The 15,153-nt window shown below is 49.4% G+C and overlaps 1 protein-coding gene across 1 annotated transcript in view; it reads left to right on the top strand.

Annotated features, from left to right (window-relative positions):
* The first annotated feature begins 7,212 nt into the window (after positions 1-7,212).
* Positions 7,213-15,153, top strand: part of TDRD9 (tudor domain containing 9) — an 87,972-nt gene continuing 80,031 nt past the window's right edge. Inside the window, exons 1-2 of the mRNA XM_032839586.1 lie at positions 7,213-7,273; positions 14,299-14,396. The gene's annotated coding sequence lies outside the window, so the exon portion shown is untranslated. The remainder of the gene's footprint in view (positions 7,274-14,298; positions 14,397-15,153) is intronic.

Here is a 15,153-nt window from a genome sequence, read left to right as displayed (position 1 = left end):
TTTTAGCCTGTGGAAATATTCTCACTTGTTTATTTGCACCAAACGTTGTGGTTCTGATGAGCAAATAGCAAATAAATTTGCCAGAAAAGCGTGTGAGTTTTTCACTGGTTAGGTATGCAGGTCAGAATGAGATTAGAGCATGGATTAAAGCTTTTCGTTTTCTAACTAGGTCAGTACCAAAACCAAGCTTTGAAGATACGTTTACGCGGCGAAGCAGCAGCGAAATCTACCGAGTCAGAGACGGTCTCGGGACCGAACATTCTCTGAGAATAACGTTGACGCTTGCTATTAAAAGTTCTTAGGCGGCTTTAAAACATTAACGGAGAGGAAGGGCTATCTGGAAGCGCCCCTCGGACTGAGGTTTGGCGCAGAAAGGGTTTCGGGCGTACCTGGTACGTTGGGTCTGCCAGCGGCTCTGCTTGACTTAGTGGCGAGGCGGCGGTTACTCAGGCGTGCGCTGGGCTCCTGGCTGTGGCCCCTGTTGGAAGGAGTGAGCCTCCTCCTTTACCCACGGAAGCTGTATTTGAAATAAATAAGTTTCTGTGTTAGGAATGAGGTTGTGATGTCTTCATTTAGGGAGAATGCTCATTAATTCACCTTGTAAGTAAGCTAGACGAAATGACAAAAATAACGTACTATTCTGCACGAATTACAGAACGGTCTACCCTCTGAGTGTAGCTCCGTCTGTTTGAGGAAGATGCCAGCGGCAGTGGGCTCCGGTCCTAAATGCCTCCGACTTCTGTTTGGTGATGAAGCGGAGCGACAGTGCGGGGCAGCACGGATGCGCTCCCGGCTACGGGGAGACGGTCGCGTGGTGCGCTGCTCTGCTGTGCGTAGCTGTAGGTCACAGTTTCGTGCTGTATTTTTATGCCTGTAGAGCGCTAAAAATAACCCCGCTGCCTTTATTCTTCAGCTTAACTCGCGGGCCATCTAGCAGCCAGGTCACTGTCCCCTCCCATGAAAGCAGGAAAAACAGATCAGTCTTGATGATTTGCGAAATGCCCGTTTTGAGAACATTTGTTATGATTGAGCAAAGTAGGCAAAGAAGGCTTATTATATCTGGGGACGCCTGGGCGCCTCAGTGGGTTAAGTGTCTGCCTTTGGCTTAGGTCATGATCTCAGGGTCCTGGGACCGAGCCCCGCATCCGGCTCTCTGCTCAGCGGGGAGCCTGCTTCCTCCTCTCCTGCTCCCACTGCTTGTGTTCTGTGTCTCTGTCAAATAAAATCTTTAAAAAATGAAAGAATGCTGGTATCTGCCTTGTGAAACATTTAGCAAAGGTTATTTTTTATACTCATTCTGTTTCTTTTTCTGAATAGTAGTTAAATTTATGTATTTAAGCAAGTCGTAATGCCAGAGGACATAAACGCTGAAGTAGGTGACTCTGAAATATACTTTATAATTTCTTTAAAAACATAGCAGTAGTAGATTAAGGTTAGGGAAAAATTAGAGATCTAAGAACGTACAGAGTTGAAAACAAAGTCTTATGATGCAGTACAGCAGATCTGACATTCCGGGGCTCTCTTCTGGAACTGAAGGTGAGACGCTCGTACTTACTGCTTGGCCGGGTGCCCGCGGGGCGGAACGCTCTTGCCCGGCTGCGCTCAGCTCGGGCGTGTGGTGATGCTCAGGGGCGGACAGGCCTCTCGCTCTCCAGTTCCCTGTTAAGTGGCTACATAGTGGCTTTTCCTTTTATAACGTTTGTTTCTCGGTTGCCTTTTCTGACAAGTGAACCGTGAAGAATAGCCAGGGTTTACATCAGACCCGAATGTCATGCCTGATCAGGGCTGACGCGTGTGGTCGGCCTGGAGCTGCGGCTGCTCGCATGTGAGAAAAAGTCGGTGTCAGCCCGTGTTCTCGTCAACGAGAGGGATTTCACGTCACATTGTGGAGAGTATGAAAAGGAGAGGAGAGGAAGGTTTATCACGACACAAGTGTCCTACCAGATTTTTACCAAAGTCACGAAGAATCCTGACATGTCTCCCTTTGAATAACCTCCTTGTTCCTGCTTTAATTCCTAAAATTTTGGTCTCTGAGGTGGTACGAAACAGCTACCGGACATACATCGGATATGGAACATAAACCCAGTTTCTTTTCGGGGCTCCGTGCAGTCTTGCGTTGTCCCTCCCTCCGCCCGGCGTTCCGGGCCACTCTGCCCCGGAGCGTGTCCTGACGCCTCCCATGCCCACGCGGACTGTCACAGGGGCTCACGCTGACTCTGTCTTTTGAGATGTTTATTCTCTCTCTTTTCCATTTACCCGCATCATAATTCTTTTTTCCAGCACCCAGTTTAAATCCACCTATGTTTTTGTTCCGTCTGAGGGAAGACAGCAGCCTGTTTTCCTTGGTTCTAGTGTTCCTTTGAACTTACAGCAAGGTTGGTCTGTGTTCTTGTTCGCTCTCCTCCCTGGTTTCTACTTCCTGATCAGGCTGTGCTCCGCCCTCCGCTGGAATTGCTGGCTTCCCGTCACGCAGCACGTGCTTGCTGCCTGTGCGGTGGCCTGATGCTGGCTCGGGACCCAGGGAGACTGGAAGACCTAGTCTCTTTCCTTGTGGAGCCCACCTTCCAGTGGGGGGACAAGTAGGAGCACAGGAGTTGTCAGTAAGCTGATCACAGATGGGGGGGTGTCGAACCCACTGGAGGCCCGTCCCAGTTCCATGTGGAGGTCAGGGGAGACCTTTTTGGGGAGAGGGTGTCCTTTGAATGGAGATTTGGAGAGAAGTGAGCTACTGCACAGAGAGCTTCTTGAAGACCGCCTCCCTCTTAGCACTTGTCTTGCCATTGGGATGACTGCTCACGTCCGATCCTCGCAGAGCTTTTCTTACCAGTCAGCTTACATTCGGGACACCTTCCTCTGATGCGTTGCTTGTAGAAACCTGTGTTTCTCGTACTCCGGGTACACTGCTAATATCGTATTATCCATTGTATTTTTTCTGTCCTAGATCCCAAGATTGTTTGATTGAAATATAGCCCAAATATTCTGGTCACACTCCTGCCATACGACGGAGATGGGGAGCATACATATTTGTAGATCAGGGTAAGGGAGCGCCTTTGTGTTGCTCCTTTCTGTTTGTTAGGCTATGATCAGATTAACTTGGATTTTAAACATTTTAGTAAGTTGAATAAATGAGTCGTTTCTAATGAATTACTACCTTAGGATATTTTGTGTGGAAGACATAAAACTTAAAACTATGAAGCTGGTCAGTTTCTTTTTTGGTCTTGACAAAGACCTTTGTCTTTGCCTTCTCACATGGTGTCCAGCAGCATTTGATAGCAATGAAAGGAAGACTTATCACTGTAAGGACACTGATAGCATTTAAAAAAAAAATTCCTTTGCTACTGGATTTAAAGTTCTGGCTTATCGGCTGGTAAAGATGTGGTTAAGGGGCCTAGTTTCGGCTCAGGTCATGATAACAGGGTTGATAATCAAGCTCAGCATCTGGCTCCGTGCTCAGCAGGGACCCTCTCTCTCTGCCCCTCCGCCCCAGTAAATAAATAAATAAATAAATAATAAGTAAATAAATATGTCTTTGAAAAAAAGATGCAGTTAATATTTTTTAATATTTAAAGATTTTATTTATTTATTTATTTATTTGACAGAGGAGAGACACAGCGAGAGAGGGAACATAAGCAGGGGGAGTGGGAGAGGGAGAAGCAGGCCTCCTGGGATCATGACCTGAGCTGAAGGCAAGACGCTTAATGACTGAGCCACTCAGGTGCCCAAGATGCAGTTAATTTTTAAGGAGACACTAAAACTGTGTTAAATTTCTTTTCCCGGTATTTTTTTTTTTAATATTTTAAAAATACACGGATGCATACACTTTTTAAAGTTAAAAGTCGCGGGGCGCCTGGATGGCTCAGTGGGTTAAAGCCTCTGCCTTCGGTTCAGGTCATGATCCCAGGGTCCTAGGATGGAGCCCCGCATCGGGCTCTCTGCTCAGTGGGGAGCCTGCTTCCCCCTCTCTCTCTGCCTGCCTCTCTGCCTACTTCTGATCTCTCTCTCTCAAATAAATAAATAAAATCTTAAAAAAAAAAAAGTTAAAAGTTGCGTTTATATTGGGTTGTGCATATGTTCCTGATGTGCGGGAATTCCTAGTGTACTCCAGGGCCGCGGGCGGTGGGTGTTTTGTGAGTGGTCCTTGCTCTCGCCCTTCAGCCTTGCTAGAGACGTCGTTCATCAGCTTATATGGCATTTAGTTTGTTGATATGGTCTTTTTGACTTTTCCTTTTCGTGCCCCTGTTCAGGAAGACCTTCTCTACTCCAAAGTTCTCGAATGTTGGAGAACATTAGCTTTCCAGGCTTAAAACCATAAGTACCTGGGGTTTGAATCTGTTTGGAATTGATCTGAGGTTGGTGTGAGGTGTAGGGTTCCCAAACTGGAGAGCCGATATCTAAACCGAGTGGTCATTTCTTCATTCTGCAGATTTGCCATGTTCTCCGCATGCCGAGTAGCTGTGTGTGTCCTGGGTGTTTTGATGTGATGGGCCCTGGGGTTTGTTTAAATCGTCTGGCGAGTGCAGCTGGGCAGCTCTGTGCCCGAGTTCTCCCAGCTGCGGGGTTCCAGGGTTCCGTTGTGTCTGTCCCGCTGGTGCCACCTGCTGTCCGTTGTGTAGTTCAGCCCTGGGTCCTCAGTCCGTGGGGGCTGTGGCGGTCTGCGCATGCTCGTGCAGCCTCGGGGTGAGCCCACTGGCTTAAGGACAGACTTCGGGTGTGGGTCTCGATTTCCCAGGCGCTCTCCTGTCCCTGAGGCAGCTCCCCTTTTCGGTCTTTCATCTCTGCTCCACCCCGCGCTTCCTGCCGGGCAGCTGCCTGCGTTCACCCAGTCTGGGGTCAAGCAGTGGGAGGACCCGGGAGGAGTGAGGGTCTTCGCTATCCTCTGGGAGATGGGGTTTCCCCTCCTTAGAGTCTGAGGCTTTTGCTGAGCCCTGGAACATAGAGAAAGGAGAAAGGAGAAAAATTGGGGACTGCCAGCACTTTGAGCATTTGGAGTCCCTTTTCTTGCTCCCCAAGGCACAAGAGCACTTCTGGGGTGCTCTGTCTATGCCAGGACCTGTGTCTGGATTGGGTCCTGCGGTGAGTTCAGCTCAGGGGACAGTAGAATTAAACGGTGGCAGGTACGCCACTGGTGGCCTGCCGGTGCTCGGGACGCTGGTCTGGCTCCCCGTCTGCCCGTGGCTGTGCTTCCAGAGGCTCCAGTCCCAGCCCTCGAGTTCCGGGTGGGCTCGGCAGCGTCATCCTGCGGGCACGGGTGCAGCCTGCGCGTCTGGTCTTCCCAGCAGCGCCGACCAGGGGGTTGTTCTTGACTCTTGCTTTTTCGCATCCAGACCTGGTTGACCAGCATCCGCGGCTCCCCTCACCTGCCGCCGCTCTGGTCCCCGCTGCCTGTCTCTGGCCTGGGTTGTTGAGCTAGGGTGTCCGGTGCTCTCCCCGCTCTGGCTGCATTGTCCCGGGCCACCTCATCCGGCTTCTGTGGCCGTGAGCCGGCCCGCTCGAACAGGAGTTCGGTATTGCTGTTTCTCCGTCCCCGCTTAGAACCTGTCGCCCTCAGAGCAGGAGTCACACTCTTTGTCATCAGCACCTGCCAGCAGCCTGCCCCTGCCGTCCCTGGGAAACACCCCACTTTCCCGTATCTCTGGGCTCCCCCGCTGCTTCTGGCTTCCTCTGCGCCCTGACTCCGGTGGCACGCTTGCCCCGGGCTCCGGCTTCCCGCCGCTCTCCCTCAGGAGCCCTCTCCCCTGCTTGGGGTGCACGGCCCTCCTCTCGCTGCTGATCTCTGCTCTGATGTCAGCTTCCCATCAGTTACGTGGCAGCCGCCCCACCCGTCTCCTCTCCTGGCTGGACTTCTCTCTGTGGACTTCTCTCTAACATACTGTGTTTTCCTTTATTTTTCTTTTCCTGACTAGACCGGAAGCTCCATGAGGACGGTCTGCTAGCTGCTTTTGGGGGTGGGGGGAGGAGTGGTGGAAGAGGGAGAGAGACTCTTCCGCAGGCTCTTTGCCCAGTGTGGATGGAGCCCAATGTGGGGCTCAGTGTGGGGCCTGGTGCCACCACCCTGAGATTGTGAACCGAGCGGAAATCGAGTCGTTGCTAAACTGACGGAGACCCCCAGGCGTCCCTGGGGCTGCCTTATCCCAAGAGCTTACGACAGTGCCTGGCGTGGGGTCAGCCCTGAATTACTAACTTGATTAATGAGTGTCAGGTAAATGCTAACCAAAAGAATGTCGCTGTTAGCTGTGAATGTCAGGCCGAAAGTAGAATTTAATAATGCAAGTAGCATCTTGTTAAAGTAAATCTTCTATTTCAAGAATTGGTATTCTGCAGTCTTCTCTGTGACAGCAGGGGCATGAAATACTGATAATGTAACTGATAGTGTCTTTTGCATATCGTATTGCAATTGTCTTTTTTTTTTTTTCTTAACATATTGGACATTTTTACCTGCTAGTATGGAAACAGCTATGGCAGTTCTTGGAAAGATGTGTAGCAAGTAGCGCGCCATGGCAGAGCTCGGCTCTCTGCCGGACGTGGTTTTCAGGTCTTAACGATTACAGATACTGCAGAAAGTGCCTTCCTTTCCTTGTGTTTGGGCCCTTCCTCCCTGGAGTGTCCTTCATGCCGTTGCCGTTTAAATGCCCCTGCCACTAACGAGGATGTTGTGTCTGTTACGGCTCCTCCACTGGAGGGACTGGTTGTTGAGGGCGAGGACGTCGTTTTGTTTCCTGCATGTCTCGTGTCCAGGCAGGGCCTCGCCCAAGCTGGGCATCTGGGAGCCGAGCGCCGGGTGAGTGAGCGCGCTGTGCCTGTCGGCGCCCAGCTGCCCTGTCCCCCTGCCGTTCGCCGAAGACCCCGGGGGAGGTGTGCCCGCAACACGTGCAGATCGCGGGGCAGATCGCCGCTCAGGAAGACGGATGCTCTTCCCCACTCACCACTCTCCGCTGTGATCGGAGAATGTTCCTCTTTTCGTCACTCTGAAGGAGGAAGCAGGTTTCTCCCTGTTAGAATTTGTGCTAAGGGGCAAGCAGACGTGGAGCGAGCTCGCTCGCAGTCGCTGGTGGACCGTCGCCGCTTGCGTCCGTGACTTAAGGCAGAAGGAACTATTCAAGAACCCGGGGCACGTGGGTTTCTTGGCTTCGCAGACGCAGTGCACTGACTGTGCGTGTTCTTCGCAGGCCGCTTAACCGCAGGGGCTCGGAAGTGGAGTATATCAACGAGTTCCGGCAGCTGGAAGCGCGAGAACTGGACCAGTGCGGCGGTGCTCAGCCCGCCCGCGGGCCAGGTGAGTGCGTCTTTGGATATGGAAAATTAGTTACAAATAAAACATTGCGGTCTTTAAAGTCTTTAAGAAATGTACTGTTTTGCTCAAGAAAGAATCCATATTATTAGTTAATTCAGGGTGAGTGTATGTTGGGTTGTAAATCATTTTTTTTCTTTTAAACATAGTTTGTAAATAGTCTATTTTTTGGAAGGACTGGTGCTGAGCCCCAAGATCAGGAGTTGCTCACGGCACTGACGGAGCCAACTGGGCACCCTCTAGAACTGCCTAAAATTTTCATTTAATAATGACTACAGTTTTTTAAAACAACAAACATATGAAAACAAATTTAAGTAATGTTTAACTGTATAAAGTGAAAGTTTCTTCTGAACACCTTCTCCCCACTTGGCTGTAGCTGGCGAGTCCGGGTTAAGTTGCTCACTTTCTGCGAGTTCGCGGTGTCGCCTTCTCAGCTGGTGGCTGGTTAGCCCCGGGCCCAGCGTGTGTGACAGAAGTCATCGTTCGATGTGTTGCTTTCTCACAGACTTTCTGTCAGCTCAAGAAGACGCTCTGTCTCCTTTCCTTCTACCCTTTGTACGCACCTCCTGGTACTTAGCGGCAGAAGTGGGGGATAGAGTCATTTCCTTCTCAAAAACTGCAAAATTCAGCGCACATGTGACAGCACATTCATCTGTGTCCTCCTTGGGATTTGCTCGGGCTTCTTGACGGTGCAGAATGTTGGCATCTTTCCCCAGTTCTGAAAAAGTCCTGAGCCATTGTCTGTGCCGCAGTGTCTCACTTAGTTCTGTTTCCTCGTCGTGTGGGTCCCTGTAATGTATCCGGGTCACCTTCCCATTGCCTGGGTTTTGGCATACAGCAGGAGCGCGTGGGGTCCTGTTCCTTCATCCCTGGGTTGTGGCCGCACCCTGGGCTTCCCTACTGCAGGCCCCACCGCCAGGTGCCCTCCGCGTATTTCCTCTACTGCCCTCAGTTGCCCCGAGGAGGAATATTTGTCGGACAAGTCTAGCGTACTGTCACCAGAAAGGGTGGCTCAAAACGTGTGTGCACCTTGATCAGTTCTTACTCACGCTAAGGGAAGTACAGACCTGTACGTGTGAGAAGGCCGACTGCTTCACTGCATGCCTGTGGGAAGCCTTGGGGGTCTCTTAACTGCCAGTGCACAGGGAATGTGTTCTGGACTATGACACAGCTTCCTTAGAACCCTGGAAGAGCCATGTCCTGTCGTACAAAGATAACCCATCATCTCCTCTTTCCGTTTGGGAAAGCTTATTAGTTTTCAGGTGACTGTGATGTGATCCTTCTGGTTCCACTATATATACTGACCCTGGGGCGTACCGGCTGCTGGTCCTGGAGCCGGCCCCATGGGAGCGCCACTATCTGAGCTAGCTGGGTTCCAGTGAGCGCCTGTAATTGGAAATGTCTGCTCTAGTAACTTTTGATTTGGGTTAATATTTAGTATTTGGAGCAGCTGTTTGTTTTCTCTGTCCCTGGCCTCCTTATATGTTTGGAGCTTTTCACTAGGCAGTCACATAAATGACAGCTTTGACTACATCCAGAGGATTCATTTAGTGACGAGGATTGGTCAAGGGCTGTACGGGGCCATGGAGGTGTGCTGAGTAATAAGACCTGGGCCGCCCTCCCCCGGAGGTTACCATTTCATCGTGTAGTCACCCAGACACACGCTTTTGGAGATAAATGCTCTGAAAGACAGCTCTACAGGGGCCCGAGACAAGGGTTCTGTAAGAGTTGAGCTTGGAGCTGAAGGGTGATAGGAGTTACCGGGGTGGGGCGGGGGTCAGGGTGGAGGGAACGTGTGCAGTCTGTGATGGGGAGGCCTGGGGCTCCAGCCCGTAACCAGGCATTGTTGCTAAGAGTCGAGAGTGGAGGTGGGCAGGCCTGGGCACGGTCAGTGGTTGCCTGGATAATACCCCCACAAGAGGTCCTCATCGAAGTCCCTTGAACTTTTGACTGTGGTACCTTCCAGGGTAAAGGGAACCTGGCAGCTGGGATGGCGTGATTGCCCGGGGGGCCCCCAGTGTCATCGCGGGGTTCTTCCACAAGAAAGGTGGGAGGATCAGAGTTCGTCGGAGGAGATGTGATGGTGGAAGCCATAGTTTGGAGTGATTCGAGAAAGGCCCCCAGACCAAGGAATGCAGGCACGTCCAGAAGCTGAGCGGGTACGGGAACAGGTTTTTCCCGGAACCGTCCATCCGGAACCATCCATCCGGAACTAGCCAGGCAGCAGCCATCCGTGCAACGCCTTGAGCTTAGCCCAGTGAGGTGGACTTGGGACTTGGGACTTCCTGTACTGTGAGACTGTGTTGTTTTAAGCCCCTTAGTTTACTGCGGGCGCCATAGGGAACCCTTGCAGCGGTACTGGGTGGGATTGGATGAGGGAGGCATGGCTGATGGCAGAGGCTGTGGGCCACAGCTAGGAATTTTGGTCTTGGTACTCGGAGTAGTGGGAAGCCATTAAAGGTTCTAGGTCAATCCTGGCATGAGCGTGAGAGCAGGAGGGGATGTTGTATGATTAGAGCTGTGTTTTGGGAAGACTAGCTTTGTCCTGTTGGGGAGTCAGAACACACCAAGGCGAGTCAGGAGGGTGGTCCTGCCCGGGGGCGACTCGGTCCTGGGGACAGCAGGGGGATGAGGGGCAGACATGGGAAGGACTGTGCAGGGCGTGCTGATGGGTTGGATCGGGGCAAGCGAGGAGAAGGCCACAGGAGGCAGGAAGGTGTGGCGCCACGATTTGAGGTGCCTCTGGGGCCCTGGGCAAGAGAGATGAGGTTAACATGTGTGTGCGCATGTGTGTGCGCATAGCTGTTCCTGCCTGTCTCCGGGCTGGTCTGTGTCACGGCCAGGAGCTCACACCCATACCTCCAGTCCCAGCCCTGCACCACAGGTTATATCCAGTTACAAAATACCTCGTTTCCTAGTACTTTTGATCTTGCTGTGATACAGATATTATTTGATCTACGTAAGTGGTTTTTTTTTTTTAAGATTTTATTTATTTATTTGACAGACAGAGATCACAAGTAGGCAGAGAGGCAGGCAGAGAGAGAGGAGGAAGCAGGCTCCTTGCTGAGCAGAGAGCCCGATGTGGGGCTCGATCCCAGGACTCTGAGATCATGACCTGAGCCGAAGGCAGAGGCTTTAACCCACTGGGCCACCCAGGTGCCCTTATGTAAGTGGTTTTAAAAATTATTTGTAGGGGAGCCCTCCTACACTGCTGGTGGGAATGCAAGCCAGTGCAGCCTCTCTGGAAAATAGCGTGGAGGGTCCTCAGAAAGTTGGAAATAGAGCTGCCCTGCGACCCAGCAATCGCACTACTGGGTATTTACCCCAGAGCTATAGATGCAGTGACCTGAAGGGGCACGTGCACCACAATGTTTATAGCAGCAACGTCCACAATAGCCAGACTGTGGAAAGAGCCCAGACGTCCATGCACAGAAGACTGGATAATGACTGGATGACCATCGGGCTGTGGTCCATACGCACAACGGAACATTAGTCAGTCAACAGGAGGAGTGCTTACTTACCATTTACGTCGACATGGATAGAACAGGAGGGTAGCATGCTGAGCAAAGTAAGTCAGAGAAAGAATCATCATATGGTTTCCCTCATGTAGAATATAAGAAACAGCGCAGAGGGTCATCGGGGAAGGGCGGGAACACTGAATGGAAAGTCATCAGAGAGGGAGACAAACCACGAGAGACGCTTTTTAAAAAATATTTTTTAATTTAAAAATAGCTGTAATAAGGTATAATCAACACACAATAAACTATATACAACAGAGTACAATTTGGTAAGTTTTGAGGCATGTACACATTCATGAGACCATCAGCACAAGATAGCAAGTGTACTCATCACCCTGAAAGTGTCTTCATGTTCGTTTAGAATCTGTCGCTCCTGCCTCTCCCCACCCCTCACCCTGCAACACACTCCTGCTCATGTCCTAAGGTAATGTGATCTTTTCCTCAGATTTGTGTTTCCTGGAAATTTATATAATCATACTGTAAGGATTCTCCATGAGACTCTTAACTCTGGGAAACAAACTGAGGGTTGCTGGAGGGGAGTGGGTGGGGGGACGGGCATGAAGGAGGGCACGTGATGTGATGAGCCCTGGGGGTTACATGCAACTGCATCTGAAACTAATAATGTATTCTATGTTAATTAATTGAGTTTAAATTAAAAATTATTTCTAAATATAAATCCTGATTGTGCACTCAGTGAGTTTCTATAAATTGTACTAGAATTGTTTTATACAGTTAAAGGTAAATCATTTTTAAAAAAATTGAGATCTAATGGCATTTCTGATTGATTGAGCCTCGTCTCAAATTGTGGATTCCCGCAGCATTTATATTGCCTCCCCCTTTAAAAGATTTTATTTATTTGACATAGAGAGAGCCCAAGCAGGGGGAGCAGCAGGCAGAGGGAGAAGTAGACTCTCCATGGAGCAGGGAGCCTGATGGGGGACTCGATCCCAGGACACTGAGACCATGACCCGAGCCGAAGGCAGACATTTAACTGACCGAGCTGCCCGGTGCCCCTGTGTGCTTTCCTGTAATGGCTTTGAATTTGTCCTGGGATGGAGTCTTCGGCTTGTGATTAAATGCTGCTGCCCTTTTCATGTGGTGATATTTTTAGTTGTTTCCATCCCACTCAGAGCTTTTTTTTTTTTTTTTTTGCCTTTAAGAAAATGGATTGTGTGGAACATAGACTGACTCCAAAGGGAATCGCGTCAGGTTTAATTTTGTATTCAGAATGCCATTCCGTACTTGAAAGAGTGATGTATAATGACTGATTTTGAAGATTTTTAATTGGTGATGCGGTAATTAAACTTATTTCTGTAATGTACAGTGTCTAAAATTTAAGTAAAGAAATGCTATATTCTCCAGTTCGAATCTATTATATACTGTAGGAACCCCTAACTGCTGAATTTTTTGCTTAGACTTTTATATATGCTTGATGAGAATATGGTGGGGTGGCTTCATCAAGACACGCTAACAGCTTTTATGGTTTCCTTTTTTTTTCCAGTTCATGTAAAATATTTTAATGTTAATAACTGAGGCGAAAAAGATAACAGGAGAATTAGTGAATTTTGAGCTAGACGTGTTTCTCATGGCACTTTTGGATTACTCTTTGCCTTTTGTAGTTTGCTGATTTTTCCCTAAATCATCCATTTTCTTTTCTTTGAGAACTTAACGAGTGATGCTTTTCCTGGTCACCTCCCTTTGCCTTTGTTGCTGCTGCACAGATGAAAGAGTCAGGTGGCCGTGGACATTGTCCTGTTTGGTTTCCTGTCCCCTCTGGCGGTGGCTGCGGGGACAGGACTTGATATGTGCTGGGCTTGCTTCAGCCAGTGACCTGGAAACGTCCAACCGTGTTTGGGTTCCGAGGAGGGAGGGCTAGGCTTTAGACAACAGAGTCAAGACTTGAGTATTTTTTTCTTGTAAGATTTCTGTCTTTAAGATGCATGTGATGAAGGAAAGTCAGTCACATCAGTGTTGTCCGAGTAATGGCTCTGTTCGCAGCACAGTGAACTACGTCTTAAAGTCTTAGCAAACAGCCTAGCTGCTGCCTTCTTGTAATGCTGAGTTTTTTTAAAAACACTTTGTAAATTTTTATTTTTTAAGATTTTTTATTTGCATATTTGACACAGAGAGAGACACAGCGAGAGAGGGAACACAAGCAGGAGGAGTGGGAGAGGGAGAAGCAGGCTTCCCTCTGAGCAGGGAGCCTGATGTGGGGCTCAGTCCCAGGACCCTGGGATCATGACCTGAGCCAAAGGCAGATGCTTAACCCACTGAGCCACCCAGGTGCGCCTATAATTCTGAGTCTTTTCCAACTTTGGCATCTCTTTGCCAAATTCCTCCTGCATTTCTCAGTCCCACGCTGTGCATAGCACGTGTTCTGTCTGGCAGTGGTGTCCCAGCTCAGGAGCCCCCGCTGCTGTGTGGATTCTTATCTCTCTTCTCTATTAGTTAAAAGAGGCCTTTTGGGGCGCCTGGGTGTCTCAGTGGGTTAAAGCCTCTGCCTTCGGCTCGGGTCATGATCTCAGGGTCCTGGGATCGAGTCCCGCATCGGGCTCTCTGCTCAGCAGGGAGCCTGCTTCCTTCTCTCTCTCTGCCTGCCTCTCTGCCTACTTGTGACCTCTGTCAAATAAATTAAAAAAGAAAAAAAAGAGGCCTTTTACTGATTGATAAACCTCCCAGCATCAAGCATGGGGGAGTGTGTTTATTTTCTCCCCATTTTTGTAAATACATGAGTTCTTACATTTGTGGGGTGACCTGGATACCCGGCCGCCATTCGTAGTTCAAAATAATTTAATGAACTGTTGGAGCCAGTTTTAAATGAGGAACTGTCCAGGCATCGCATTTTGCTCCAGCTCAATTGTGGCAGGTAGGGTGTTAATTCTAAGGAGACCTTAGTTGAGAGAATGGGGTAAGAGGGGTGAGACCAGCGGTAGGGGTACACTTGGGAAAACAGGGTGGCATTGGTGATGGGGTTCTTTAAAAGCTGAGCAGATGGACGGGAGGAACGCAAGACAGGAGAACGGAAGGAGAATGCATGTTTTTGAGAGTCCGACCAGAAGGTCGGAGAGTGGAGAGCAGGGTTTGCAGAGTTCTCCTGTGGCTGTGGCCCCTGGCGACCTAGGAGGAGCGCTGCTGGCTGTAGAAAGGCTACCTTTGTTTGGAGAGATTGTAACATGTCTGGCTTCTCTGTTTTTAAAATTTGGAATAAGTAGTACATACCTCGACTCCAATATAGAATAATAGTTATATTTTACTTATTATTAGATTAGTTATGAAGCTGAGAATGCGTGTATCCGGTGGGAAGGGACTGTGGCATGGAGGGTACGAAGGGAATTTCCTGGTTACCTGCTTGCGTTGTTAGCTTGTAGGATGTACTTTTGCGTTTGTGTGTGTGAATGTTCACGTGCTGTGTGTGTAGATGGACATAATGTTGGATTGTTTACGTCTTCCTTTTTCGGATACTTAATAGCATTGTATTCTGTCTGAACACAGGTCCAAGGCCATCCTCGGCTAAATTAAGCAATGTGACATGCATCCCAGAGACCAGTTATAAATATCCTGATTTGCCTATAAATCGGTGTAAGGAAGAGGTAAAATTATTTTTGTCTGATAATAATTCTGCTGTTTGAGTAAATGTCTGCGGCCCAACATTTTGGTTTATAGTTTGAACGTGACGAGGCACCCAGCAAGCACACCCGGTTTGCGACGGACTCCGGGGCCCATAGGAGCTCGTGCCCGGGCCTCTTTGTCATTGTGTCTGTGGCCTCCCTTTCGGCTGAGCTTTCGTTCGTTCAGCCTCCCTCCGCGGAGATCGCTGGGCTGGTTGGAGGCGCCTCTGTCATCCCCAGCAGAGCTGCTTGGGGGGAAGCTCCCTGCCAAATCTTAATACTGCTCCGGGCCACAGCCCTCTCTAGCGTTCTGCTGGCCTGTTAATTGATGTGATCAGTCATTAATATGCCATTTTTTAAACAGTGCTGGGCCAGATATTGGAGCAGGCTGATTACACTTTTCATTAATTACACATTATTAAACTAGGTCAGAAATGAGAGTGTTGGAACCTTAAATATACTAGTAGAAGGGTCCGTTACAGGTAAAACTAAACCATAAATGTTCCAAATTTAAGTTTTGTTTTATTTTAGTGAGCCAGAAGCTTTTGTAGGGTAGATATCCTTCATTAATTTTCAGAGGCCTATACGCGAATTAATTCGTGTTCCCCGACCGCAGCCGTTGCCAGAGAGAGCAGAGCGGAGGGTGGAATCGGTGGGCGGCGCTGGGAGTCAGACTGCGGTTTGAAAATGCTCCGTAAGGTCTGTGAGTGCAACAGCGGAGATGAACCTGCAGGTTTTC

Source organism: Lontra canadensis, unplaced genomic scaffold (assembly GCF_010015895.1).
Source record: "Lontra canadensis isolate GAN:19392208 unplaced genomic scaffold, GSC_riverotter_1.0 scaffold108, whole genome shotgun sequence".
NCBI classification, from domain to species: domain Eukaryota; kingdom Metazoa; phylum Chordata; class Mammalia; order Carnivora; family Mustelidae; genus Lontra; species Lontra canadensis.
Note: the sequence above shows the minus strand (reverse complement) of the source record. Positions and strands in the feature narration are given on the sequence as shown.